Source organism: Chrysemys picta, chromosome 23 (genome assembly GCF_011386835.1).
Source record: "Chrysemys picta bellii isolate R12L10 chromosome 23, ASM1138683v2, whole genome shotgun sequence".
Lineage (NCBI taxonomy): Eukaryota > Metazoa > Chordata > Testudines > Emydidae > Chrysemys > Chrysemys picta.
In genome coordinates, this window is record NC_088813.1 from 14,321,471 (window position 1) to 14,343,316 (window position 21,846).

At 55.6% G+C, this 21,846-nt stretch overlaps 1 protein-coding gene across 8 annotated transcripts in view; it reads left to right on the forward strand.

Moving 5' to 3' along the window:
• The window catches only part of ADGRB2 (adhesion G protein-coupled receptor B2), a 153,844-nt gene that overhangs the window by 54,977 nt on the left and 77,021 nt on the right, over positions 1-21,846 (forward strand). For 3 of the 8 annotated variants that reach the window (XM_065576659.1, XM_065576660.1, XM_065576661.1), the window contains exon 1: positions 243-834. The exons of 1 other annotated variant lie outside the window; for it this stretch is intronic. The gene's annotated coding sequence lies outside the window, so the exon portion shown is untranslated. Of the gene's footprint in view, positions 1-239; positions 835-21,846 lie in introns of those variants that run through there. 4 more of the 8 variants (XM_065576657.1, XM_065576655.1, XM_065576658.1 and 1 more) reach the window with 4 other exon arrangements.

The window sequence follows — 21,846 nt, forward strand, 5'->3', positions numbered from 1 at the left end:
CTAGGAGCAGAACCTGTCAGAAATCAGGCTGGGGGAGGGATGGGGAAAGGACCCACATGAGGGGACCGCCCCCCTCCCCCCAAGCGGCTACAGTCCCTGCAGCGAACATGCCAGGGTCACCTTAAATCCTGCTGCCCTTTCCGCTTCTCCCCCAGCAGGGCAGGGAGCGAAGGGGGGCGAACTCTGCAGCCCGGGAGCAGGGGAAGAGGAGGAGCAGAGAGAGCCAAGATGCACCAGCCAGGCCCCGGCATCTCCCCCCCGCCCAGCCTCCCCCTGCGCCCCGGGCACCCACCGGCTCTGCAGTGAGCTGCCCGGGGCCTCCTTAAAGCCTGGGACTCGCCCCCCCCAACACCCCCCCCCTTTTCCGCGCACGCTCCCCAGCCCCATGCCCGGCGCTGCCGCTGTCACACAGCCCGGCGCGAGCTGCATGCCGCAAGTGCCCGCGCGCGCGAGCCGACCCAGCCCTGCTGCAGAGAGCCGGGGCCAGGGGCGCAGCAGGGCCGGGACCCGGTCCCCACCCGCCCGCGCCGGAGGATGCAACCCCGGGCTCTGGGCGCCGGCTGCAGCCGCCTCCAGCGTGGAGCCCCCGGGAGGGTGGGGGCGCGCGGCCAGTAGCGGGGGGGACCCTGTGCGGAGAAGGGGTTTTTTTTTTAATCGTTCGCTTGGCACTGGGGGGGAGAAGATCGGAGCGAGCAGCTGCAGCGCACGGAGCCCTCCCCGCACGGCCGGGGACGCGTTCTCCCCCCCCCCGTTCCCCAGCCACAGGGATGGCAAACTTCAGCTGCTCGGGCGCCTCGTCTTGCAAGGGCTTCAAGTACTGCTAGCAGAGATCAGGTGAGGGGGGAGGGGGAGAGCGCGCGTGGGCCCCCCCCCGAAACCAGGGAGGTGGGCAGCGGGCTGCAAAGAGTTAATCCTCAGTGGCATGCCACCAAACTGTCCGCCCCCCCCCCCCAAAACCCCAGACAGCAGGCGTCCGCCATCACGCCTACCACTCAACTTCGTAATGATCGCAATTAGAGACTGCCGTGATTTATTGCGGAATAAAGCTCCCCCCGTCCCCCGCTCCTCTCCACCCCCACCCCGTCCCCGGGACTCGCTGGGCGCGGGATGCAGAGAGCGGGAGCCCCCAAGTTTACTTCCCAAATCCCCTTCGCCCTGGATTGAAGGGGGGTGGCTTTTTCCTTTGCATGTTACCAAAAATAATAATAATCAATTGCTGCGTGTCCAGTGGGCTCCCTTGAGCGAGGGAAGTTTTCCGCTCTGGTTCATTGCAGGACGGGCCGATCGGTTTAGAGGAGGGGGCCGAGGTGTGGTCCCCCCTTGCTTGTCCGTGAAGGCGAAGCTTGCAACTGGCTCGGGTCTTCCTCCTCGCTGTCTCTGCTGCATTTCCCTTGTGCCGGAGTGATGCATCCACCTCAGTTCTGTGCGTCCCCGTCCTCTTTGCATCAGCAAGCCGCCTTCCCCCCCCCAATCTCCCCCCCCCCCCCCCCAGTTTTCATGCAATGCGAAAAAACAATCCTGATTCTTATTTGTAATGACTTGGGGGGGGGGACTGTGGGGGGGGGGTCGATCTTTTAATGCAAACATAACGCGAGGGAAATCGGTGGGTTTAAACACGCAGAGAACTTCCCCGGGGTTGCATTTTGAGGCCGCATCTTCATAGTTTGCATGAGATGATTTTCTTCCGCGAATTTTGGAAATTCCGGTGTAGCGGGGAGACAAGGAAGGATTCTTGCTTCCTGCGTTGCTCAGCGACAGTATCGCCCCCCCCGCCGCCCTTTCACCGAGGGCCGATGACAGCCTCATTAGCTGGCTAAGTTTTAATTGGATTAAGCAGCCACAGTAGTTTAATTGGTTCACTTTGAAGGCTGAAATATACATATTGGCCTGTTCTGATGAAGAAGCTGGTGAAATGCTTTACCGGCTTTTTTCCATTTGTTGGTTTCCGATCGGGGGCAGAACATGGAGGGGGCAGCTTTCAAGAAGATGGGAAGTAAAGAGGTGGAGAGCGGGGATTGAATGGACAGTGCAGGAGAAGCTCAAGAGACACTAAACATTCTGTACAGCAAAAAAATAAAATAAAAATGAAAATGCGTTGGACGAATTTTCTTTAGAAAAGTGTTCTCTGGCGCCTGCTAGAGGCAACCAGAGACAGGACACCCTCAGCTCTGCATGGGTATTTGTTTGTTTCTTGCTGCCCATAACTGCCCATCTGGAAGGGCTCTCATTAGAAGTATTAATCGGATACATTTCTGTTTTGAAAGCAAGACATATGGGAGTGTGTGTGTGCGTGTGTGTGTGTGTGTGTGTGTGTGTGTTGTAATGCTCCCCATCCAGATGTACAATCCATGGCACGTCAGACAGAATACGAGAGCGCAGAGTTTTGACACAGCTTGGCTCGGGAGTTCCCTGGAGGCTTGTGCTTGTACGGCGGGGCGGTGTGCGTTGGTGCGGCGTGCTTCGGTGTGTTGCACCCGTGTCCCACTGCATGTGTGTGGACGTGAGTTGTAGTGAGGGTGAAAGTGGGCTGGAATTGCTCTTAATGCGCTGGCACAAGATGGGACAAGGTCAGCCCGGGTGTAAGGGCTTGAAACGTTCGTTGAGATGTACCAGCTTCCAGCCAGGGCTGAATTAGCATGTGCAACTAATTCTCTGTTGGCAGGTAATGTCTTCGCGATGCTGGGTCTGTGTCCGTTGAAGCCCGTGTGTTGGATTTGTGGGTTCTGCTCTCATGCGCGTAGGTTACTGGGTGCGTAGGCATTGGCAGGCAGGTGCGTTGCTGGGGCTGTTTGCACTGCTGTAGTGTGTAAGTGTTTGCTTTGCAGGGTCGTACTAGCACCAGGGTGTAGGTGTAGCGGAGTGTGTGTATTGTAGAATGGGCATACAGCCTTTCTGTTGGATGTGGCAGGTGTGTTTGGGTCCCTTTGTACTAGCATCAGGGTGCAAGTGCCTGGCTCGGTCTGGCTGGTACGTGTGTCGGGGGCGTGCATTCCTAGGTTTGTGAGCACTGGGTGTGTAAAGCTGGATCCGTTTCTCTGGGCACCACGGGCACGTGTGTTACTGGGTCTGTGGGCATGGTGTCAGGCGTGGATGTGGGCATATTGCCACACGTGTGTGTGTCCGAGCGTGTGTCCGTGTGTGGTGGATTTGTGTGAGCAGTATAAAGAGGGGGCAGGGATGGGCAGGGGAAAGTGAGTTCTCGTTCCAGGAGCAGCTGGGAGCAGGGAGCGGTTGGCCATGTGTGCAGATCGATCCCTGTTTGTTTTCAAGACAGTAACTTGTTGCAGCATCAGATGATTGTATTCCCTCCAGCCCGAGCCATGCCTGTGGTGAGAGGGCGAGGATCGTGACAGCTCGCTGCTCCTGCTTGCTTTGCGGCAGGGACGCTCACTAATGTCTTGCCTGAGCGACCCTTTGGTTTTCTAGGTCAGATGTGAATGCTCTCTGTGCCAGCGCTTCCCAGCCTGCTGCGAGCTCATTGGAGTCACTGACGTGTCTTGGGACATGCAGTGTAATTGTGCAGTCAGGGAAAGGACACTCGTGCACCTCGGTGTTGCTCTTGGAGAGGACGTCCCCTCCACGCGGGGTGGGGAGGGGGAATTCTGCCCAAAGGGGGGACGCTGCCACAGGCAAGGGCAGTCCGTTATTCACATCTTTGGGCTCCTGTTCTGTGGTTCTTAGTCAATCATTTCACCCTGCACAGATAAGGGGACGTGGAATTGATGATGCTCTGCCCTGTGGAGCATGCAGCCCAGCTAAAGTGCAGTGCCAGAGCATGGGAGGCTGAAACTCCGTCGGTGAAAGGTTCGGGGTGGGTGTGTGAATATTTTAAACCAATCCTTCCCCCCTTGACAGTAGCAACATCTTGGCAAAAACGGGCCATCTGTGCAGCATGGCTCTGGAATCGATTGGGATGGGGGATGCGGAGATCCGGAGGAGTGGGGTGGACACGAAGCGCAGCCGGAATCCAGCCTGGCTGGCAGCATCTCCCCATGTGGTCGCATCGAGCGTGGCTTCCTCGCCCAGAGCTGTGACGCTCGCAGAAGCCGTGCGAGGCGACTGAGCGTGCGGCCTGGATTATGAATGTGGTTCGTAACCCTGCTGCGCGGGGATACCCGAACCACCTGGGACTTAGCTGGCTGGCTTTCCTACCCTTGTCCCAGCTGTGATTGGCTGGGGTGGGTTTGACTGGCGGCAACAGACCTCTGGCTCTGGGATTTGTCTTCCCTCACGGCCCAGTGGGGTGTTGTCCTAAGATGCGTGTGTGGGCTCGTTTTCCTGAGCTGGGGGATTGGTCGGCTGACAAGGTGGGTGGGAGAATGCAGTGGGCACGTGCGCATTGCCTTGACATCTGGCCCCAGTAGAAACCTGCAAAGAAAATGAGGGTTCCGAGCCCCCGGTGAGGCATGACTTTGATGGTGTGATTTTGGGGTGACAGAGGTGCTGGGGGGTGTTAGTCCTGGATGGGACAGTCTCCTCTGCCGGACGTATGGTTTTAGGGGTTATTTCCTAAAAATAGTGAGGAGCTTCTGCACCCCTGGCCCTCCCCCCAACTCCTCCCTGAGGGAGACCCCATTCAGGGTGAGAGGTTGCTGCAGCCTCCCGGTCCCTTTTGGCCCTTGGTCTTCTTTGCTGGTGTTTTTTTCTGATGCAGATGTCTCGCCATGGGCAATGTGGATTGAGGCCTAGCAAACCCATTTCGTATCAGCCACCAGACAGACATCTAATGGGAACAGGACTGCATCTGAGCTGTCAGCTTATCAATAGTCATAATACCTGCCTCTTACAGAGTGCTTCAAATCAGTAGCACTTTACAAAGGACGTCAGTCTCATTCATTACCCCCATTTTACAGATGGGGAAACTGAGGCACGGAGCGGCAAAGTGACTTGCCCAAGGTTACGCAACAAGCCATTGGCAGAGCCAGAGCCTTACCATCTTGTCCCTTTGCCCCCATCTGCTTCTTGACGTCCTGTCAGAACTTGACCAAACAGCTGGGTGTAGCTTGTTTCGTGCAGGCCACCGAATAGTTCATCAGAAGAGCTTTTGGTCAGGGGCTGTGACTAAACTGGGATGTGGAATGCGGCGCCGTCTACAAAATATACACCGGCTGAATCCGAGGGGCGCTCTTCTCTTCTGCAGCTCAGCTCGGGTGTTGTCCGCTCCAGGAATGGTGAGCCCAGAGATCAACTAGGGAATGATTCTGATGCAGCAAGCAGGTTCCGCTGTTCCGGAGTCTACAGTCAACAGGAGTCTTTCCATCAACTTCTGTGGGCTTTGATTCAAGCCCATGGCCCGAGCTCCTGGAGCGATGAAGAAGGCTGGGAAGCTATCCAAGGGAGGGGTGTTTTGGAGACACAGAAAGAGAGAGGTTATCCAGCTCCTGTGTAGCAAAGAGAATAGCCACATTTCATACAGTTCCTGCTAGCCTGAATCCCTGCTACGGACTCTTGGTTAGATGGTCCCCTACTCCCCTCCTGTAAATTACAGTGGGTGGGAGGCAGGGACGAACGGCGTGTTCTCTGGCCGAGAGTAATCCTTAAGCCTGGAGGGGATTTCGTCGCTCCAGCTCCCGGCCTCGCGCTTGGAGTGGAGTTTTACCAACAGCCGTTAACTAAAATAAATAAAAAGGCCTGTGCTTGCCAGTGGTAGTGAGTCTGATCCAGTGATTGGCAAAACAGCGCCATTAATTACCGCTTGGCTTCGCTGCTGGGACGCGTTGCTCAGGAAAGGTGGTGGCAGCATGCCTGGGAAGCCAGAGGGAGTGGGGGAGAGAGCGGAAGGGATGAAAGAGAGAGAGGGGAAGCAGGCGCTTGTCTCCAGGCACCATGGAGATACTACGGTTCTGCAGGTGTTGTTCCCTACCACATGCACGCACACACGCTCTCCCCAGGGAGGGATGTTACAGTTCTGGGGTGGCTTCAGGGGATGAGAATTGGAGACACCGGGCCAGGTTCGCTGCCGGTTTTAATGGAGTCACACCAGAGGTGGATTTGGTTCACCGGGGCCAGGAGCAGTAATTACGTCATAGAGCGGCTCTTTACAATTGTTGGTCTGATGCCAGCAGCGTGCCAGGCACATTAGACAGGCCGTGGGGGTGAGAGGCTGCCCCCTGCACCAACAGCGTACAGCCGAGGGTCCCGATTCTGCGAAAGGATCCGATGCATGAACCATTTCTCCTGAGTGGGGTCAGCTTGACCTTTAAGGACCAAGGAGAGAGAGAGAGAGTTTGTGTGTGTGTGTGTGTGATGGGGCCCTGATTGACAGTATCCAGGTCGAGGTGTGGAAGTGGAGACTGCACACAGCATTGGGTCTGGGCAGAGAGTTGTTAGGTCCATCTGTGGTAGTCGCACACTTGGGCAGGGGGATTTTTTCAATTGTGCTGGAGGGAGGGAAAATCAGGGGTTTGGAAACTCAGCCATGTAGGGAAGGCTGGTATGTTTGGGCCTTAGGGAACAGCTTTGTTCTCCTCCCATTACCTTTGGACAGCCAGAACGACGGTGCCAGGTGCTTTCCAAGCACCCAGGGAGTCGCACTTCTTGCCCCCCAAAAGCACATTCACTTCCTGTCTTGTGGTAGGGTTGTGAAGTGTTAAACAGCCGAAGTGCTCCACCCCAGAGGGCTGCATTCAGTGGGGAGGGTGAAGCAATTTCTGCCAAGGCAGTTGGGGATCCGTCAGGAGGAAAGGCTCTGTGTAAATGTAAAAGGACTATTAATTATCTCCTACTATTTATGCTCTGGTCCCTAGTGGTCTCCATGTTAGGAAATGTCATGGGCCATATATTTTATATGCACTTTTAAAAGAACACTGTCAGGTTAAAAGCTTTTCACTTTGCTGAATGAGAACTAACTGGTCAGTTTCCCTTTTGTTGCTAGTCAGTTTCACTTTCAGGGTCTCCTCTGCTCCATATAGGAGCCAATACATCTCCCACTGAAATCTTTGGAAAGGCCCCGGCTGAGTTGTTGGGGCTGTCGCTCTTTGGGGCAGAGACCATCTTTGCGTTCTGTGTTTGCGCAGCGCCTGGCACAAAGGGGACCTGGTCCATGACTCGGACTCCTAGGCACTCCCGCAATATAAAATAATAATTAGTAATAATAATGCAGTGTTTGGATTGCAGTCACTGCAGGACAATGTTTGCTTTCAAGGGGCACTGTCAAAATAAGTGTTTGGGTTTTTTTTCCCTCCCAAATTGACTCATCTAAAAAAAATCCCAGTGTCTGACTCAACCTGTTGGACACAGTCTGTCCTGATTTTTTTTTTAAAATCCTTAATTTTTATTATAAGGGTTTTTCTGCTCCCCGTGGAGGTGTTTATATGGGCCTTTTTAGTTATCCAGTCGCCCTTTCTAGCTAACTCTGACCCCGATCCTTCAAATACATAGGGTGAGTTTCTGATACCACAAGTAGCATCTTTCTCAAATGGTCCCATTGACTTTGGTCAGCCAAATAGTGGAGTGAGGTACTGTTTATTGTCAGTATGCGGGCCTGTAACACATGAGTTGTGTCCTTGAGCTCACTGGGGCAACTCACTCATGTAAAGTTACTCATTTGTTTTGCAGACGTAGGGCCTGTGCAGTGAATCTGACTTGTCCGGTGCACAAGTAAACAACTTGGAGCGAGATTTGCTCTACCCAATTCCTCCCCTCTTCCTGGAGTCACTGGTAACAAGAGGGGACACACCCACAGTTTCCAGACTTTCACATTGGTGGCGTCTTCTTAAATTGTTCCCTCTGGACTTTTTAAAGCAAAACATCCTGGATGCATTTCTGTTGGTCTTCCCGTGCTATAAACGTCTGACCAAAGCGATGAAAACTGGGCATGAAGCATCCTCCTTCCGGGGCATCTGGCCGTGGAACGAACCTCCAGAGGAGATGGGGGGGGAATTGGGGGACGACTGGCTGCCTGGAGTACTATCCTGTCCAAAGCCCTAGGCACGTATTTGGGGTGCCCCAGCCTCTCCCACCGGTTGTGCTGAGCAGCGGAAAATGGCGAGATGGATTCTTGTTCTGAGTGTGTTAGCTGGTGAGGTGCGCTGCAAGATTCACCTTTTCTTCCTGACCCCTAATAGGATGGGGAGTGACAGTGGGGCAGCCTGGGGGGGGGCGCTAATTAACTCTTCTATATCTATGTGATTTGATTTTGATGGGTCTGTTTGTTTGTACCTGTGTTTTTCAAAGACTGTCAGAGGCACCCAGAGTGCTGACTGCGGCCTTAGTTCAGAAAAATGGAAATGAACCCGGGGGCTCCATGCGCAGCCAGATCCGAGTCCCTAGGGTCGGGGGAATCCCAACAAGCTGAAGGTTAATTGCTGCTGAGTTAACTTTGGGTTTCCTGTGGATGTTTTACATTTTTTTCCCCCAACAACCTCGTGAATAACGAACCCTGACTGAGGCCTCCGTAGTCACAACTGCCCCTACGTGGGAAGAAGGCGTCATCTCTTATTGGGAAGCGTTAGGGAACCTCTGTGCAGTCTGAGCTGGAAGAAGCCGTCTTCTCTGCTCCCCGGGCTGCAGCTGGGAATAATCATGTGTTTGGCAGGTATTTAACATCTTCCCTCAAGAGAGATGAACCCCAGAGACTTTAACTGGTTTCAGAAGGGCTGGGTTTCTCTCCTCCTGGAAGGAGATCTCTGGAGAGTTAATGCACCTGCATGACAAATAGTTTGATGATGCATTCTTCTGTCTGAGTCAGCCCTACGTGACGCTGCTAGAATTGTGGGTTATTTTTGTTTAAAGATGAGATTTATACGGCCAGCCTGACCACTTGTGATCGTTAAAGATCCCATGACACTTTTTTGCCAGCCTTGGGGTTTTCACTCTCCTAGGTAATTACATTGTGCCTCCCTAAAGCCACCAGGCAGTTTCAGGTGGATAGACTCTTTTGCACTTTCTATCCTAAAACCCCAATTAGCATCCTATAAAACAGCTGTTGCGTTCCACCCCAGAGGTGGCTGCATTTCAGGAGCAGGTGATGAAATTCCTTAGTCTGAAAAGAGCTTTGGGATCCATTGGGATGTAAGACACTATGTCACTGAAGATAATTATCCTATGTAATTAAAAGATGATGGGCCAGCTTCTGAACAGACTTACGCTGCTGAACCTCTCCCGATGTCAGTAGAGTTACTCTGGATTTACACCAATGTGAGTGCAATGTGGGCCTGATATTCAAGAGACTTGTGTGTAAACAGAAGCATCCCCTGATCCTTTTACCCTGCTGCTGAGATTTCAGTTTGGCATCTTGCCTCCTAATTCACTCCCGTGGAAGGTTGCGTTTCCCTCCGGGATTTTAGGGAAGGGTGCATGCATGATGCAGAGCTTCGGCAAGGACAACGCAGACAGCTAGAAGTAGGAGTTTGGCCAGGGCACCCTGATGCTTGGGGAAAAAAATGCAGTGAGAGCGTTAACGGCCCGGAGTAGTCAGGCCGTCTGTTTTGTGTCTCATCCAGAAGACAATGTCTCCAGCTGCACAGCGCCTCAGAGCACCGCTCTGGGGCATTGGTAGTACTGACGTAAGGCAATGACAAGTCCCGCTCCGTGCCATCGAGTGCCCCCTGGCAATGTACTGGGGCACTGGGGTCTGCAGCAGGGACTCTCCGGGGCAGAGAGCCCCCTCCTGAATTGCTGGCCCCGAGGCGATCCGCCCAGTTCTCCTCGGAGCTGAGTGCTGACGAGGCCGATGGTGGGGACTGCTGCAGGCCATAATGTGCTGTGATCCTTGCTGTGCTTCTGGAGAGAGCCCAGGCGGCTTCTCATCCAAGCGGAGAATCACCGAGGCTTTCGCATGCAGGGGCCTTCGCGGCTTTGCCGCAGACTCCCAGGAAAGGAGTCACCCCGGGCACAGGGCCAGTATGAGGCCTGTGCCCCTCTTACTGCCCACGTAAGCCCTGCTAGGGCGATGCACGTTGAGCCTAACCCTCGTGTTGCCCCCTGCATGGGGCTGAGTTTCACCCCTAGCGCCCAGGGCTGAGGGGAGAGAGACATGCCCAGCCATGCCCCGACAAGCCTCCCCCCCTCCCTCAGTGCTTGGAGCTTGCATGGGGTTTGAAGTGGGGGAGGGTATTTAGTTCCTGCCGTGCTGTGATTTTCCGTGCCTAGACCTGCTGTATCACAGCCTGCAGCGGTGAAACTGGGGCGGGCTGGCGCGAACGGCTCATTGAGATGAACGCAGGCGGTCGCTCTGTGCTGCCTGCAGACTCCAGAGGAGGGCGCTGCATTGGGCCACGGCCGGGAGGTACAAATTCTGCACCAGCTGACGGGTAGGTCCCTTTGCCAAGCCCTGCTACGGTTGCCTCTCACATCACAACGTGGCGGGCAGCCCCTTCTCTGCACCCACCCTGCGTGCAGCCTGCTCGGGTGCCCTGGCGAAGGGAGACTTTGTGTGTGCGGATGAGGCTCTTGTGTTTTGTGTGGGGCGTCGTTTGTCCGGGCGAGTAACTTTTCGTGGCCTAGCGGAGGGGACGGCACGTCAGGGCTCCTGGAGGCTGCGCTCGGCTCTGCCACTGAGCTGCGGCGTGACCTTGGGCAAATCACTGCCCTGGGTGCCTTGGTTTCTATGAAATGGGTTTAAAGGGGGCAGCCGCCGAGATCCTGGGTGCTGCACAAGGGCACAATGTTTGAACGGGCGATTTACCACCGTCCTTTTTGATGCGCAGGCCGGGGGTCGTGTAGCAGAGCTGGAGGGTGGGGGTGAGAAGCGAGGTAATGATTCTGGCCAGCCGGGCTAGCAGCGCTCATCTCCTGGGACCTGCCATCTCCATGGGACAGGTCGGCGAATGGAAGATGAGGCTGATACATTGTATTGGGTCAAATCTCAGCCATGTAGCATCCCTAGAACGGAGCCTGCAGGCTGGGAGCGGGAGGGACAGAGCCTCACGGCGAAGGGGCATTGAAGGGGCCACATCCAGCCCATCCGTTACACCCAGGCAGCCCTATCGATGTCAAACAAGAACCTACTCCCCCAGCGTCATGTTCCCCTGTGCCGTCAAGTCCTGCACTAGCTACCGGCTGCACTGGCCCATGAGTTTCAGACATGTGGCGGTCGGGCGCTGTCTTTAGGCCCTGAAGTAGAGGGGCAGGCCCAGTGTCTCAGTACGGACTGTGGGCATCCAGGATTGAAAGCGGTGGCTGGGGTAGCTGTGAGGAGCCCACACCTCTTATCTGGGTTGGCTATTCTGTATTCAGCACCCAGCCTTATGCGGCCTGGAGCCCGACTGGAATGTCTGCATCGTTTGCTAATACAAATAATGAATAAACTCTGGGCGGGCAACCTGGTCTTCCTGTGTGTGCTGCAAGGCTCCCAGCACCGTTTTTGGGCGTTCGTTTTGTGCATCATCGAGGGAGGGGCAGCCAACTTCTGACGGCAGAGCCTTTGTCAGTGGCGACGGCATAGGAGGTGGAAAGAATCCCGGCGTCCAGCTGAGTTTGCGACAGCAACAAAAAAAATCACCTTTTTGATCTGCAAACCGTGTGCTACTGATTTGCTCTGAAATTGCCAGAGCGCGAGGATAAAAGTAGGAACCCCAGGAAGCCAGTTTTACGCAATCGCTTTCTTGGCTCTTTAAATGTTTTTTTTTTAATTAATCCCCCCCCAAACCCTGAACTGGCTCTGTAGCGCAGTGGGGAACGAGAGGGGCAGAAGCAGAATGAAAGGTCTGAGATGAATGGCGACCGCGAGGCAGCCAGCGAGTTTGCCGGCACTTCTGTGAGGAGCCACCGGTGTTTGGGAACGCCTCCCGATTCCGGGAAGGAGCCGGGTTTGGTGGCCGTCTGAGCCACTCAGCATTACAGCATCGGGGGGACAGAGAGAGCATCAATTTTCATGCTATTGGGATGTCGAAGGTCAGGAAGGTTGGCAGCAGTTTCACATTGTTGCTGCTCTGGTCGGTCTGCGGGCTGGGCCGGTTTCACTCCGTGCAGCATGGAGAGAGAGTCTCAAATGTGCAGGTGCTCTTTATCCATATGGCCTGCTTAGGCTCCTTAGCTGGAGTAAACGAGTGTAACTCCAGTGAAATGATTGGCGCTACCTCTGATTTACCCCAGTGGGGGGGGGAGGGAGAGGGGGTCTGGCTCCTGGAGGTCAGCAGACTTGTGTCCTCTTACGCCTGGGCTGATTCTGGCCATTGAGAGTGTTTGGAAGTGACTGGGAATGTTCATGCAGCATCTGAGTTGATTGCCGGTCGGTTTCCTCTGGAGAAGGGCTTTGGGTGGCCTTTTAGCTGTCCCTTTTGGACGCCTTAAAGGGACAGGCCTCCCTCCCTACAGTGCACGGGTCCCTCCTGCCAAGGCCACTGTGGAGCTGTTGGCCCCACTAACGGGATATTCTCTCATTACAGTTCACGGCATCACGTCGTAAAACACCAGGCTGCTAAGGCCCTGTGGTTTGCTCCCCTCCCCCTTTCAGCTGGGCCCTCCATGGCCCGGGCACCTGCTGGTGACCCCTCCGTTGCCACTGTGCACATGCTGTGGGGCTGCCAAGGAAACCCCAGAAATAAGGGGCAGCTTGGGGCTCCATAGATCCTCTGCTTCCCCTGCTGCCTTGTAGGCTCCTTACCAGGGCCCTGGGTGTGGATCAGGCATCGTGTCCCTGGGTGGGGTGATGTTCAGCTGTCCTGCTTGGGCGCGCTGATCTTCGACCTTTGTCTGTGCTTTAGCTGCTGCTGTTCCACCTCCAGCTGCAGTTTCCTCCGATGTTACGAGCTGAACAGAGATGTAGTTGGGGTTGGTCCTGCTTTGAGCAGGGGGTTGGACTAGACACCTCCTGAGGTCCCTTCTGTGACGTTGCAGTCTATATGGTTTTATAAAAATATGCTAATAAGTGAATATAACGTAACTGGAATATGCTTCAAGCAAAAGGTCTCTTGTAAGGTATCATTACAAAGCTTATAATCTACTGAGTGTGATCATCCGGTTTGTATAAATGTACCACTCTTGTATCTGAAACTAGAAATATGAAGTATAACTCTGAGGGCCTATTGTAATTATGCAAAGTGTGGGCCATTAATGGTGGTTTGGAATCTTGATGGCTCCCATTAACCAGGACAATTGTCTGCAGATGGGTGTGTTTTACCTGTAAGTCTTCCTGTATACGTGTGTGCTGGCAAGTGGGCAATGAAGTCTTGCAGTGACATGTGATCATGTCACCTGAACTGGCATCCATCTTTAACCTGGTGTCTTTCCATTGAGAAGGAGGGGGTGGGAACCCAGAGAGGGACAAAGGGTTCCCGCCTTATGCAAAAGATATATAAAGAGGTGGAACAGAACAAAGGGGAGAGAGGAGCCATCATGAAGAATCCCCTAGCTACCACCTGAGCTGGAACAAGAGCTGTACCAGGGGAAAGAATTGTGCCCAGGCCTGGAAGGTGTCCAGTCTGAGGAAAAAACTTTCTGAAGCATCTCTGAGGGTGAGATTATCTGTATTCAGTTTGATTAGACGTAGATTCGCGCATTTTATTTTATTTTATTTTGCTTGGTGACTTACTTTGTTCTGTCTGTTACTACTTGGAACCACTTAAATCCTACTTTCTGTATTTAATAACATCACTTTTTACTTATTAATTGACCCAGAGTATGTATTAATACCTGGGGAGCAAACAGCTGTGCATATCTCTCTATCAGTGTTATAGAGGGCGAACAATTGATGAGTTTACCCGGTGTAAGCTTTATACAGGGTAAAACGGATTTATTTGGGTTTAGACCCCATTGGGAGTTGGGCATCTGAGTGTTAAAGACAGGAACACTTCTGTGAGCTGTTTTCAGTGAAGCCTGCAGCTTTGGGGCAAGTAATTCAGACCCTGGGTCTTTGTTGGAGCAGACGGGCGTGTCTGGCTCAGCAAGACAGGGTGCTGGGGTCCTGAGCCGGCAGGGAAAGCGGGGGTAGAAGTAGTCTTGGCACATCGGGTGGCAGCTCCCAAGGGGGGTTCTGTGATCTAACCTGTCACACCTTCCAACCCTGATCTTCTATGATTCTATGATTTAGATCAGGGAGAACCAGCTGCTGCAAAGATGGCGTGGGTGGCTTGGCAAGAGTGGCCCTCTCCTCTGAGTCAGTTGTAAGTACCAGGCCCCAGTGTGGTGTTAGGGGGCGCTGTGCAGCAGGGGAGTGGGGAGGGTGAGTCAGCAGGGGGCGCTCTCCTCTGAGTCATTGCTGACCCCAGTGCTCGGAGATACTGTGCTGTCGGTTTGGGAGAGACCTAAAACCAAGGTTATGAGAAGATGATTTAAAGAGCCCGTGATGCATTTGGCAGGAGCAGGGGGTGTGAACCATGATGACCGGTTTGGATAACTACAGCCTGGTTGTCAAAATTGCCAGCATGGTTTCAGAGAGGGACCATTTTCCTCTCCCTTTCTGCCCTAAACGGTTGCGTAGCATTGCTGTTAGAGCTGCCACGTCCCACCCCAGAGCTCGCTGCGTTTCCATGATGGGCGAAGCGTGTGCGTGACAGATGCACATGTGAGCAGCCAGCGCAGTTTGCAAGGCATTTAGTGACTGACAGCGGCTGTATCAAGGCAGGGTCGGGAGAGTGGCTGTTGGGTACTTTTGGAGGGTGGCTCTGTGCTGCTTCACGCTGAACACCAGTATTATTCTGGGAAGGGGCATTGGGGCCGGGGGGGGGTCTGCCCTGCCAGGATGCAGGAATGCTTCTATGCAGTATTGAGGCCCAGGGAGCCCTCTGCAAAGTATATAGCGTGTCCCTGTCTGACTTGCTTCTCCATAGGCTCTCTGCCGCTCCATGGAGTGGAGATGGGAAGCCATCCTGCCAGGGGCTCCAGGTCCTTAATGGATTCTTTAAAAATATAAAGAGAAAATGAATCTCCTGGGCCCCACATTCCGCCCTGTGAGTTCGCTTCCCATTATCACCACAAAGCCGGCGCTTTCATAGGCATGCCGGGCTGGGCTCCCGCTCCCTTGCCTGCTGCTAATGGCTGGTCCAGAGAGGTAGAGGCTTAAAGGAAAGTGGGGGGCTTGAGAAGGAGGGGTGCCTGTTGAATCTTGAGGGTTGAATTGCAGATGCATGAGATCGCATCTCCAGCCACCCGATTGGCACCCTCTGTTAGGTGGCAGAAGATGCGAACGCAGGACTTGGCAACCCAATTAAATTGCGGGGGAAGCTTTCACCCACAAAACTGAGGTTTCCCCTTCTGCAATTGAACTCTCCTTAGCACGTTGGGGGAGGGAGTGCACGCAGGGGGTGTGTGGGCAAAAATGTGCAAATCTTGCTGAGGCCCCTCCTACCTGCTGTTGTTATTGACATTGGAGTATTGCCTAGAGGCCGCAGCTGGCACGGGGTAGGTCTACACAGCAACTAGACACCTGCAGCCGGCCTATGCCGGCCGACTTGGGCTCGCGGGGCTCAGGCCGTGGGACTGTGTCATTGCGTGTAGACGTCTGGGCTCGGGCTGGAGCCCGGGCTGTAGGAACCTGCGAGGTGACAGTCCCTCAGAGCTCCACTGCACGGACATACGGTAAATGGTACGGACAAAGAGTCTACAGTCTAAAACCAACTTCCTGCCCACCTATCTCCCCATCAGCCTGTGCAGTCGGCTGGCGGTACCTAAAGAGTTACTCAGTTTGAAATACACACATTTCAAACTTCGTTTTTGTTTTGTAAATGGAAGTTGAGATTCTGATGCGATCCCGGGGCTCCAGGAGCTGGGGCTTGAAGAAACACCCTAGATATCTCAGAATCTGGCAACAGCAGAGTGAGATCAAATGCAAAAGGATTTTTCCTCCCCTCTCCTTGGAGATCACCATTAGTGGATTACAAGTCACTACTGTATAATATTTATGCTGTACTGTAATTATTTTGGAGTCGAGCGTCCGCATGGGGAGGTATTCCAGAATAGCTATCGCAGAATAGTTCATTGCACTAGAGCTATGCTAGTAAGATTCCTCAGGTGACCAAGCCCTTAGTCATGGGTGGCTTGGGGGCATGGCCCTTCCTGCCCCTCATGCTGGTGGTTGTGGGTTCAAGTTCCCAGCATGCCTTGTGCAGAGAGTAAATGCTGGGCTTTTGGCAAATGAGGCTGGTGCCTCTCCACGGGCTACTCCTTTACCGGTACTTCCAAGTGAGAACTCTGTTAGCTTTCATTCAGACTGGGCTGGGAAGGATTAGCTTTCTCCTGCTAAAACCCGGGGAATTGGCAAATCGTAAAAGGTGTCAAAGTAAATTCTGCCTTTTAAATAAAGCATTGTGGCCAACTCGGCTGTGAACTGATGTAATGGTAGAGCGCTTCCTGCACACTTGTGTTGGCTGCAGTCGTGGAGTGGGCTGTTCACATTGTGTTGCACTGGGTGTATGTGTTGGAGTACACACAGAAGTGCGTGCTCCTGGGTGTGTTGCGGGGGGTTGTAGAAGGATGCTTATGTTAGTGTTTGTAGTGGGTGAGGGGACGCGTGGTTGGGTGAGGGTGGTTGGATTTGTGTGTGTTGTGTTGTGTTCTGCATGGGTTCTTATACTGTGCTCCTCACTAGAACTGGGCACATTTTTTTGGCTAAAACCTTTTTTTTTTTTGCGCTGCAAAATGCACGTTAGTTTTGACCGAACCATTTCACCAACTCGTGTCGATGTCACCAAACTCGTTTGGCTGAAACGAAAAAAGAAAACGTTTCAGAACTGTGGAAATGAACCATTTTGATATTGCCAAACAAAAACCTTCCAGGCTTGATTCGCAAAACTAAGAAGGAGGTGCTGCCTGAAAACCTTTAGCCCAGTGCCTGGGCCTCTCCCCTGGGGTTTGGGAGACCTGGGTTCGAATCGCTGCTCTGGAGGCGGGACGTGACCCCAGGCTGTTGTTTGTACTGGGGTCAGTCTCTCAATCCCCGCTGTCGAAGCTGTTCTGCTTTGCAAAGTGTCATGTGTGTGCTTGTGCTGACAGCCGCGAACCCGTTGCAGCTAACGAGGAGAGACGCCAGCCAGTGAGAGGCCGTTGCTCAATCGCTGGGTTATTTTTAGATTTATAAGGTGCCCACCGTGGCTTTCCAAAGTAATAAAATCCAAGGTGGAACCCCCCTGCCCGAATGCCTCACTTCCTGCCCCCTCCCTCCCTGGGCCATCTCTGTCTTGTCTGGGCTAAGTCACAGGCAGCGGGATCTCCCCCCAGGTCCCTATCTCAGCTCCAGTGGCCAAGGCACGGTCAGCCAGGCCCTGCTGCCGGTCTCTAGTCCTGCCAGATGGCAGCGAGGGCCGGGAGGCTTCACAGCTGGCGCAGGAGGGGTACCGGATGTGACGAACTGGGACTGTTCTTGCTGGGGTGTGTGAATGCTGACAGGGGAGTGTGACTAGGATGGTCTGCATCGGGGGATGGGAGCCGGCCCAAGGGAACATACCTGAGCTTGTAACATGAGAACCCAGGAGGGGGTTGGAGGTCAGATGACTCCGGGGCCCGGGAAACTGAACAAAGGCTGTGGGAGGGGTCGCTGAAGCCAGAGTGCTGGAAGCAGGCTGGAAGGAGGCTGGAGAGATGGCTGGGAGGCAGAGATGGCTCTGACCCCCCAAGGGGGGTGGGCTGGCATGCCCTGGGACCCCAAGCTGGACCTAACTGAGGGGGGGCCCTGTTGTCTGTGCCTGCAAGACCTGTCTTGGACTGTATTCCTGTCATCCAAATAAACCTTCTACTTTACTGGCTGGCTGAGAGTCATGGTGAATCGCAGGAAGCCGGGGGTGCAGGGCCCTGAGTTCCCCAATACTCCGTGACAACTGGTGGCAGCGGTGGGATCTACTGCACCCCGTGGACGGCGCTTCCTGCAGTAAGTGACTGGGGAGCAGTAAAACGAAGGGGGATTGACGGGGACCAGGCCTGCTGAAGAGTGGGAGAGAGACGGTTATTACCCCTGGGAGTGTGTGACCAGCGAGAAGGACTTTTGCAGTAACAGGGTCCCCCGGGGGGATCGCAGCGAGTGGTCCCAGGGGCGGAGGAGTCTGCAGCTCGACCCTGGCAGAGAGGTGGTGACCTCGAGAAGGGCTGGCACACTAGGGGTCCCCCTGGGAACTGTGGGGAGCTGTGAGCACACAGGCCGGTGAGTGGCCAGCAGGAAGATGTATGCCAAGCGGCTTAAGAGCGACCTGGTGGAGCTGTGCAAGCAGAGGCGGCTGCGCATTGGGAGGCTCACCAAAGAACAGCTCATTGCCCAGCTAGAGGCGGAAGATCGCGCGAATGAACCGATCCCTGTGTCTCAGGGAAGCAGCCTGGCAAATGCAGCGCAGGCACCAGTGTCTGTCCCAGCTGGGAGTGGTCAGCCGGCTGCTGAGGGCTTCCCGAGACCCCTCCTTCCTATGCCTAGGGGAAGGGTGGGGAGGAGCCCAGCAAATACCGAAGGCGCCGTGGCCCCCCCGGCCAGCAGGGGACCCTCCCGGCGAAGCTCGCCGGCCAGCAGAGGATCCTCCCGGCGACGTTCGGCATCCGGGGAGCGGAATTGGCTGGAATGGGAGAAAGAGCTAAAACTGAGAGAGCTGGAGGATCGTGAACAACAGAGACAGCATGAAGAGAGACAGCATCAGCGTGAAGAGAGACAGCGTCAGCAGGAACGGGAGGAGAAAGAGAGACAGAGACAGGAGAATGAGAGACAGCGTCAGCATGACCTGGAACTGGCGAGATTGAAGGGCAGCGAACCCCCGGCTGCGGTGAGTGAGGGGGGACCCAGGACTGCACGGAGCTTTGATAAGTGCATCATGGCCCCATACAAGGAGGGGGAGGACATGGATGACTTCCTGGAGGCCTTTGAGACGGCCTGCGAGCTGCACCGGGTTGATCCCGCGGACAGACTCCGGGTCCTTACCCCCTTACTGGACCCCAAATCCGTGGCATTGTACCGCCAACTGGGAGAGGCAGAGAAAGGGGACTACGAACTATTCAAAAAGGCCCTGCTACGTGAGTTTGGGCTGACTCCTGAGATGTACCGGGGAAGGTTCCGGAGTCAAGATAAAACCCCTGAGATCTCATATCTGCAACTAGCCGTCCGCATGGAAAGATACGCCAGCAAGTGGGCTGGTGGGGCCCAGACGAAGGAGGACCTGATTAAACTGCTGGTACTGGAGCAACTGTATGAGCGGTGCCCATCCGACCTGAGGCTGTGGTTGGTGGACAGAAAGCCAGAGAACCCGCGACACGCCGGGCAGCTGGCTGATGAGTTTGTAAAGAGCCGGTCAGGGGGTGGCAGGGAGGAGCCCCAAAGGAACAGGCCCGCCGTGATGCAGAGAGAGAGTCACCCTGGGACCTCCCAAAGAGGGAATATGGGGAATCCCCTCCCACGGGGAATGCCCAGCGTCAGGGACAACCGACCGGCTCGAGGGGACCCACAGGACATGAGCTGCTATTACTGCGGCCGAAGAGGCCACGTTCGGGCCCAGTGCCCCAAGCTCAAGGACAGACTGAGCAGACCGAACCCGCATAGGGTTAACTTGGTAGAGGCCCAGACGGACGAGGGGCAGGCTTCTCACGCAAGAGGGGCTGGCAGCTTATCAACTGCTCAAGAGAGAGAAGGGCCCCAGGCCAGCTCCTCTAGGGGGCTGGATGCCCCAGACTCAGGGTTTTTGGTTTATACGGTGGGCGCGGGGCTGTCCCTCCGGAGAGAGTACCTTGTTCCCCTGGAGGTGGATGGGAGGAAGGTCAATGGATACTGGGATACGGGCGCAGAGGTGACGCTGGCCCGGCCCGAGGTGGTGGCCCCAGATCAGGTGGTGCCCAACTCCTACCTGACCCTGACGGGGGTGGGCGGAACACCAGTCAAAGTGCCCGTGGCAAGGGTACACCTGAAGTGGGGGGCCAAGGAGGGCCCCAAGGATGTGGGGGTACACCCGTATCTGCCCACTGAGGTATTGATGGGGGGGGACCTGGAGAACTGGCCAAGCAACCCCCAAAAGGCACTGGTTGTGACCCGCAGTCAGAGCCGGCGAGGGGCCCTGCGCCCTGGCCTTGGGGGGGGTGCCTTGCCTGAGGCGCAGGACCCTAACCTGGTGGGGAGGGAACGCCCAGGGACGCGGCTCAGGGAGGCTGCAGCTTCGGACCCAGCGGGCGAGAAAGAGCAGGTGGCCATCCCTGTCCCAGCTGCTGAGTTCCAGGCCGAGTTACAGAGAGACCCCTCCTTGCGGAAGATAAGGGACCTGGCCGACCTCAATGCGGTACAGACCATGGAGCGAGGTGGCCGGAAAAGGTTCCTGTGGGAGAAGGGGTTCCTGTACCGAGAATGGGCTCCCCCAGGGAAAATGGAGTCAGGGGGGATCAGGAGGCAGCTGGTGGTACCCCAGAAGTATCGCCGCCAGCTGCTGTGCCGGGCCCATGACATTCCCCTCTCAGGGCACCAGGGAGCCTGGCGTACCCAGCAGAGGCTGCTACGGAGCTTTTACTGGCCTGGGGTCTTTGTTACTGTCCGACAGTACTGCGGATCCTGTGACCCCTGTCAGAGGGGGAGGAAGGCCTGGGACAAGGGGAAAACAGCTTTAGGACCCTTGCCCAGCATAAAGGATCCTTTCCAGAGGGTGGCCAAGGTTAAAAGGGCGGCTCTAAACCAAGAGAGCCCAAAGCACAGACCTCCAGACTGGAGCGCTGGGAGAAGACCACAGCCCAGTTGGAACCCCAGAGGTATGGGGGTGGGAAAAGGGCACAGGCCGCATAAACCTTCCCACATGCGAACTGCGAGTGCCATCAAGCACCCCGACCTAAGGGGGGGCGTGGAACGGAAGGGGCCTGGTGTAACTCCCACCAAGGAACTGGAGGGATGCGGGGGCATCCATGGGAACGGGGGTAGGTTCGAACTTCCGCGGGTCACTGGCTAAAGTGACCCTGCTCAGTTCGGTCTCGAAGGGGGGAGAGATGTGACGAACTGGGACTGTTCTTGCTGGGGTGTGTGAATGCTGACAGGGGAGTGTGACTAGGATGGTCTGCATCGGGGGATGGGAGCCGGCCCAAGGGAACATACCTGAGCTTGTAACATGAGAACCCAGGAGGGGGTTGGAGGTCAGATGACTCCGGGGCCCGGGAAACTGAACAAAGGCTGTGGGAGGGGTCGCTGAAGCCAGAGTGCTGGAAGCAGGCTGGAAGGAGGCTGGAGAGATGGCTGGGAGGCAGAGATGGCTCTGACCCCCCAAGGGGGGTGGGCTGGCATGCCCTGGGACCCCAAGCTGGACCTAACTGAGGGGGGGCCCTGTTGTCTGTGCCTGCAAGACCTGTCTTGGACTGTATTCCTGTCATCCAAATAAACCTTCTACTTTACTGGCTGGCTGAGAGTCATGGTGAATCGCAGGAAGCCGGGGGTGCAGGGCCCTGAGTTCCCCAATACTCCGTGACACCGGCTTGCTGCGGGCGTCTCGTGCCACTTTCCCAGCTGAGACACCAGACGTGGGAGAGGAATTTGTTCCCGGGTGGTTTGTTCTGTGCAGCGCCCTTGGCCGGGGTACGCCAGGCCCCGTGGCATCGAGGAGGGGCCGGCGCTCTCTTGGCAGAGCCCTCTTACCGGGTGTGGGCCAGGGTTGGGTTAGTGCTCCTGTGTGTCCTCCCAGCCCGCCTGGCCCGTCTCCCTTCCTGTGGGTTCTGCCTGCAGCCCCCCCTCCTGCATGCAGCTGGGGGCAGCCGTCTGTGCTGCTCCGTGAAGAGCCAACAACCACAGGAGACCCCAGAGCTTGGGCGTGCTTCCCGGATAGATGACGCCTCCATCAGCACAGCGCCCCCTACTGCTCTTCTGGAGTATTGGGTCAGCACTAACTCGAAGGGGGGAGCGCCTCCTGCTGAGCTCCCCGTCCCACTCCCTGCAGCAGAACACCCCCAGCGCTGCAGTGGGGCCTGAGGGCCAGCGCGGCCAGAGGGGAGAGCGCCCCCTGCTGACTCCCCTCCCCGCTCCAGGCAGCTGAGTGTTCA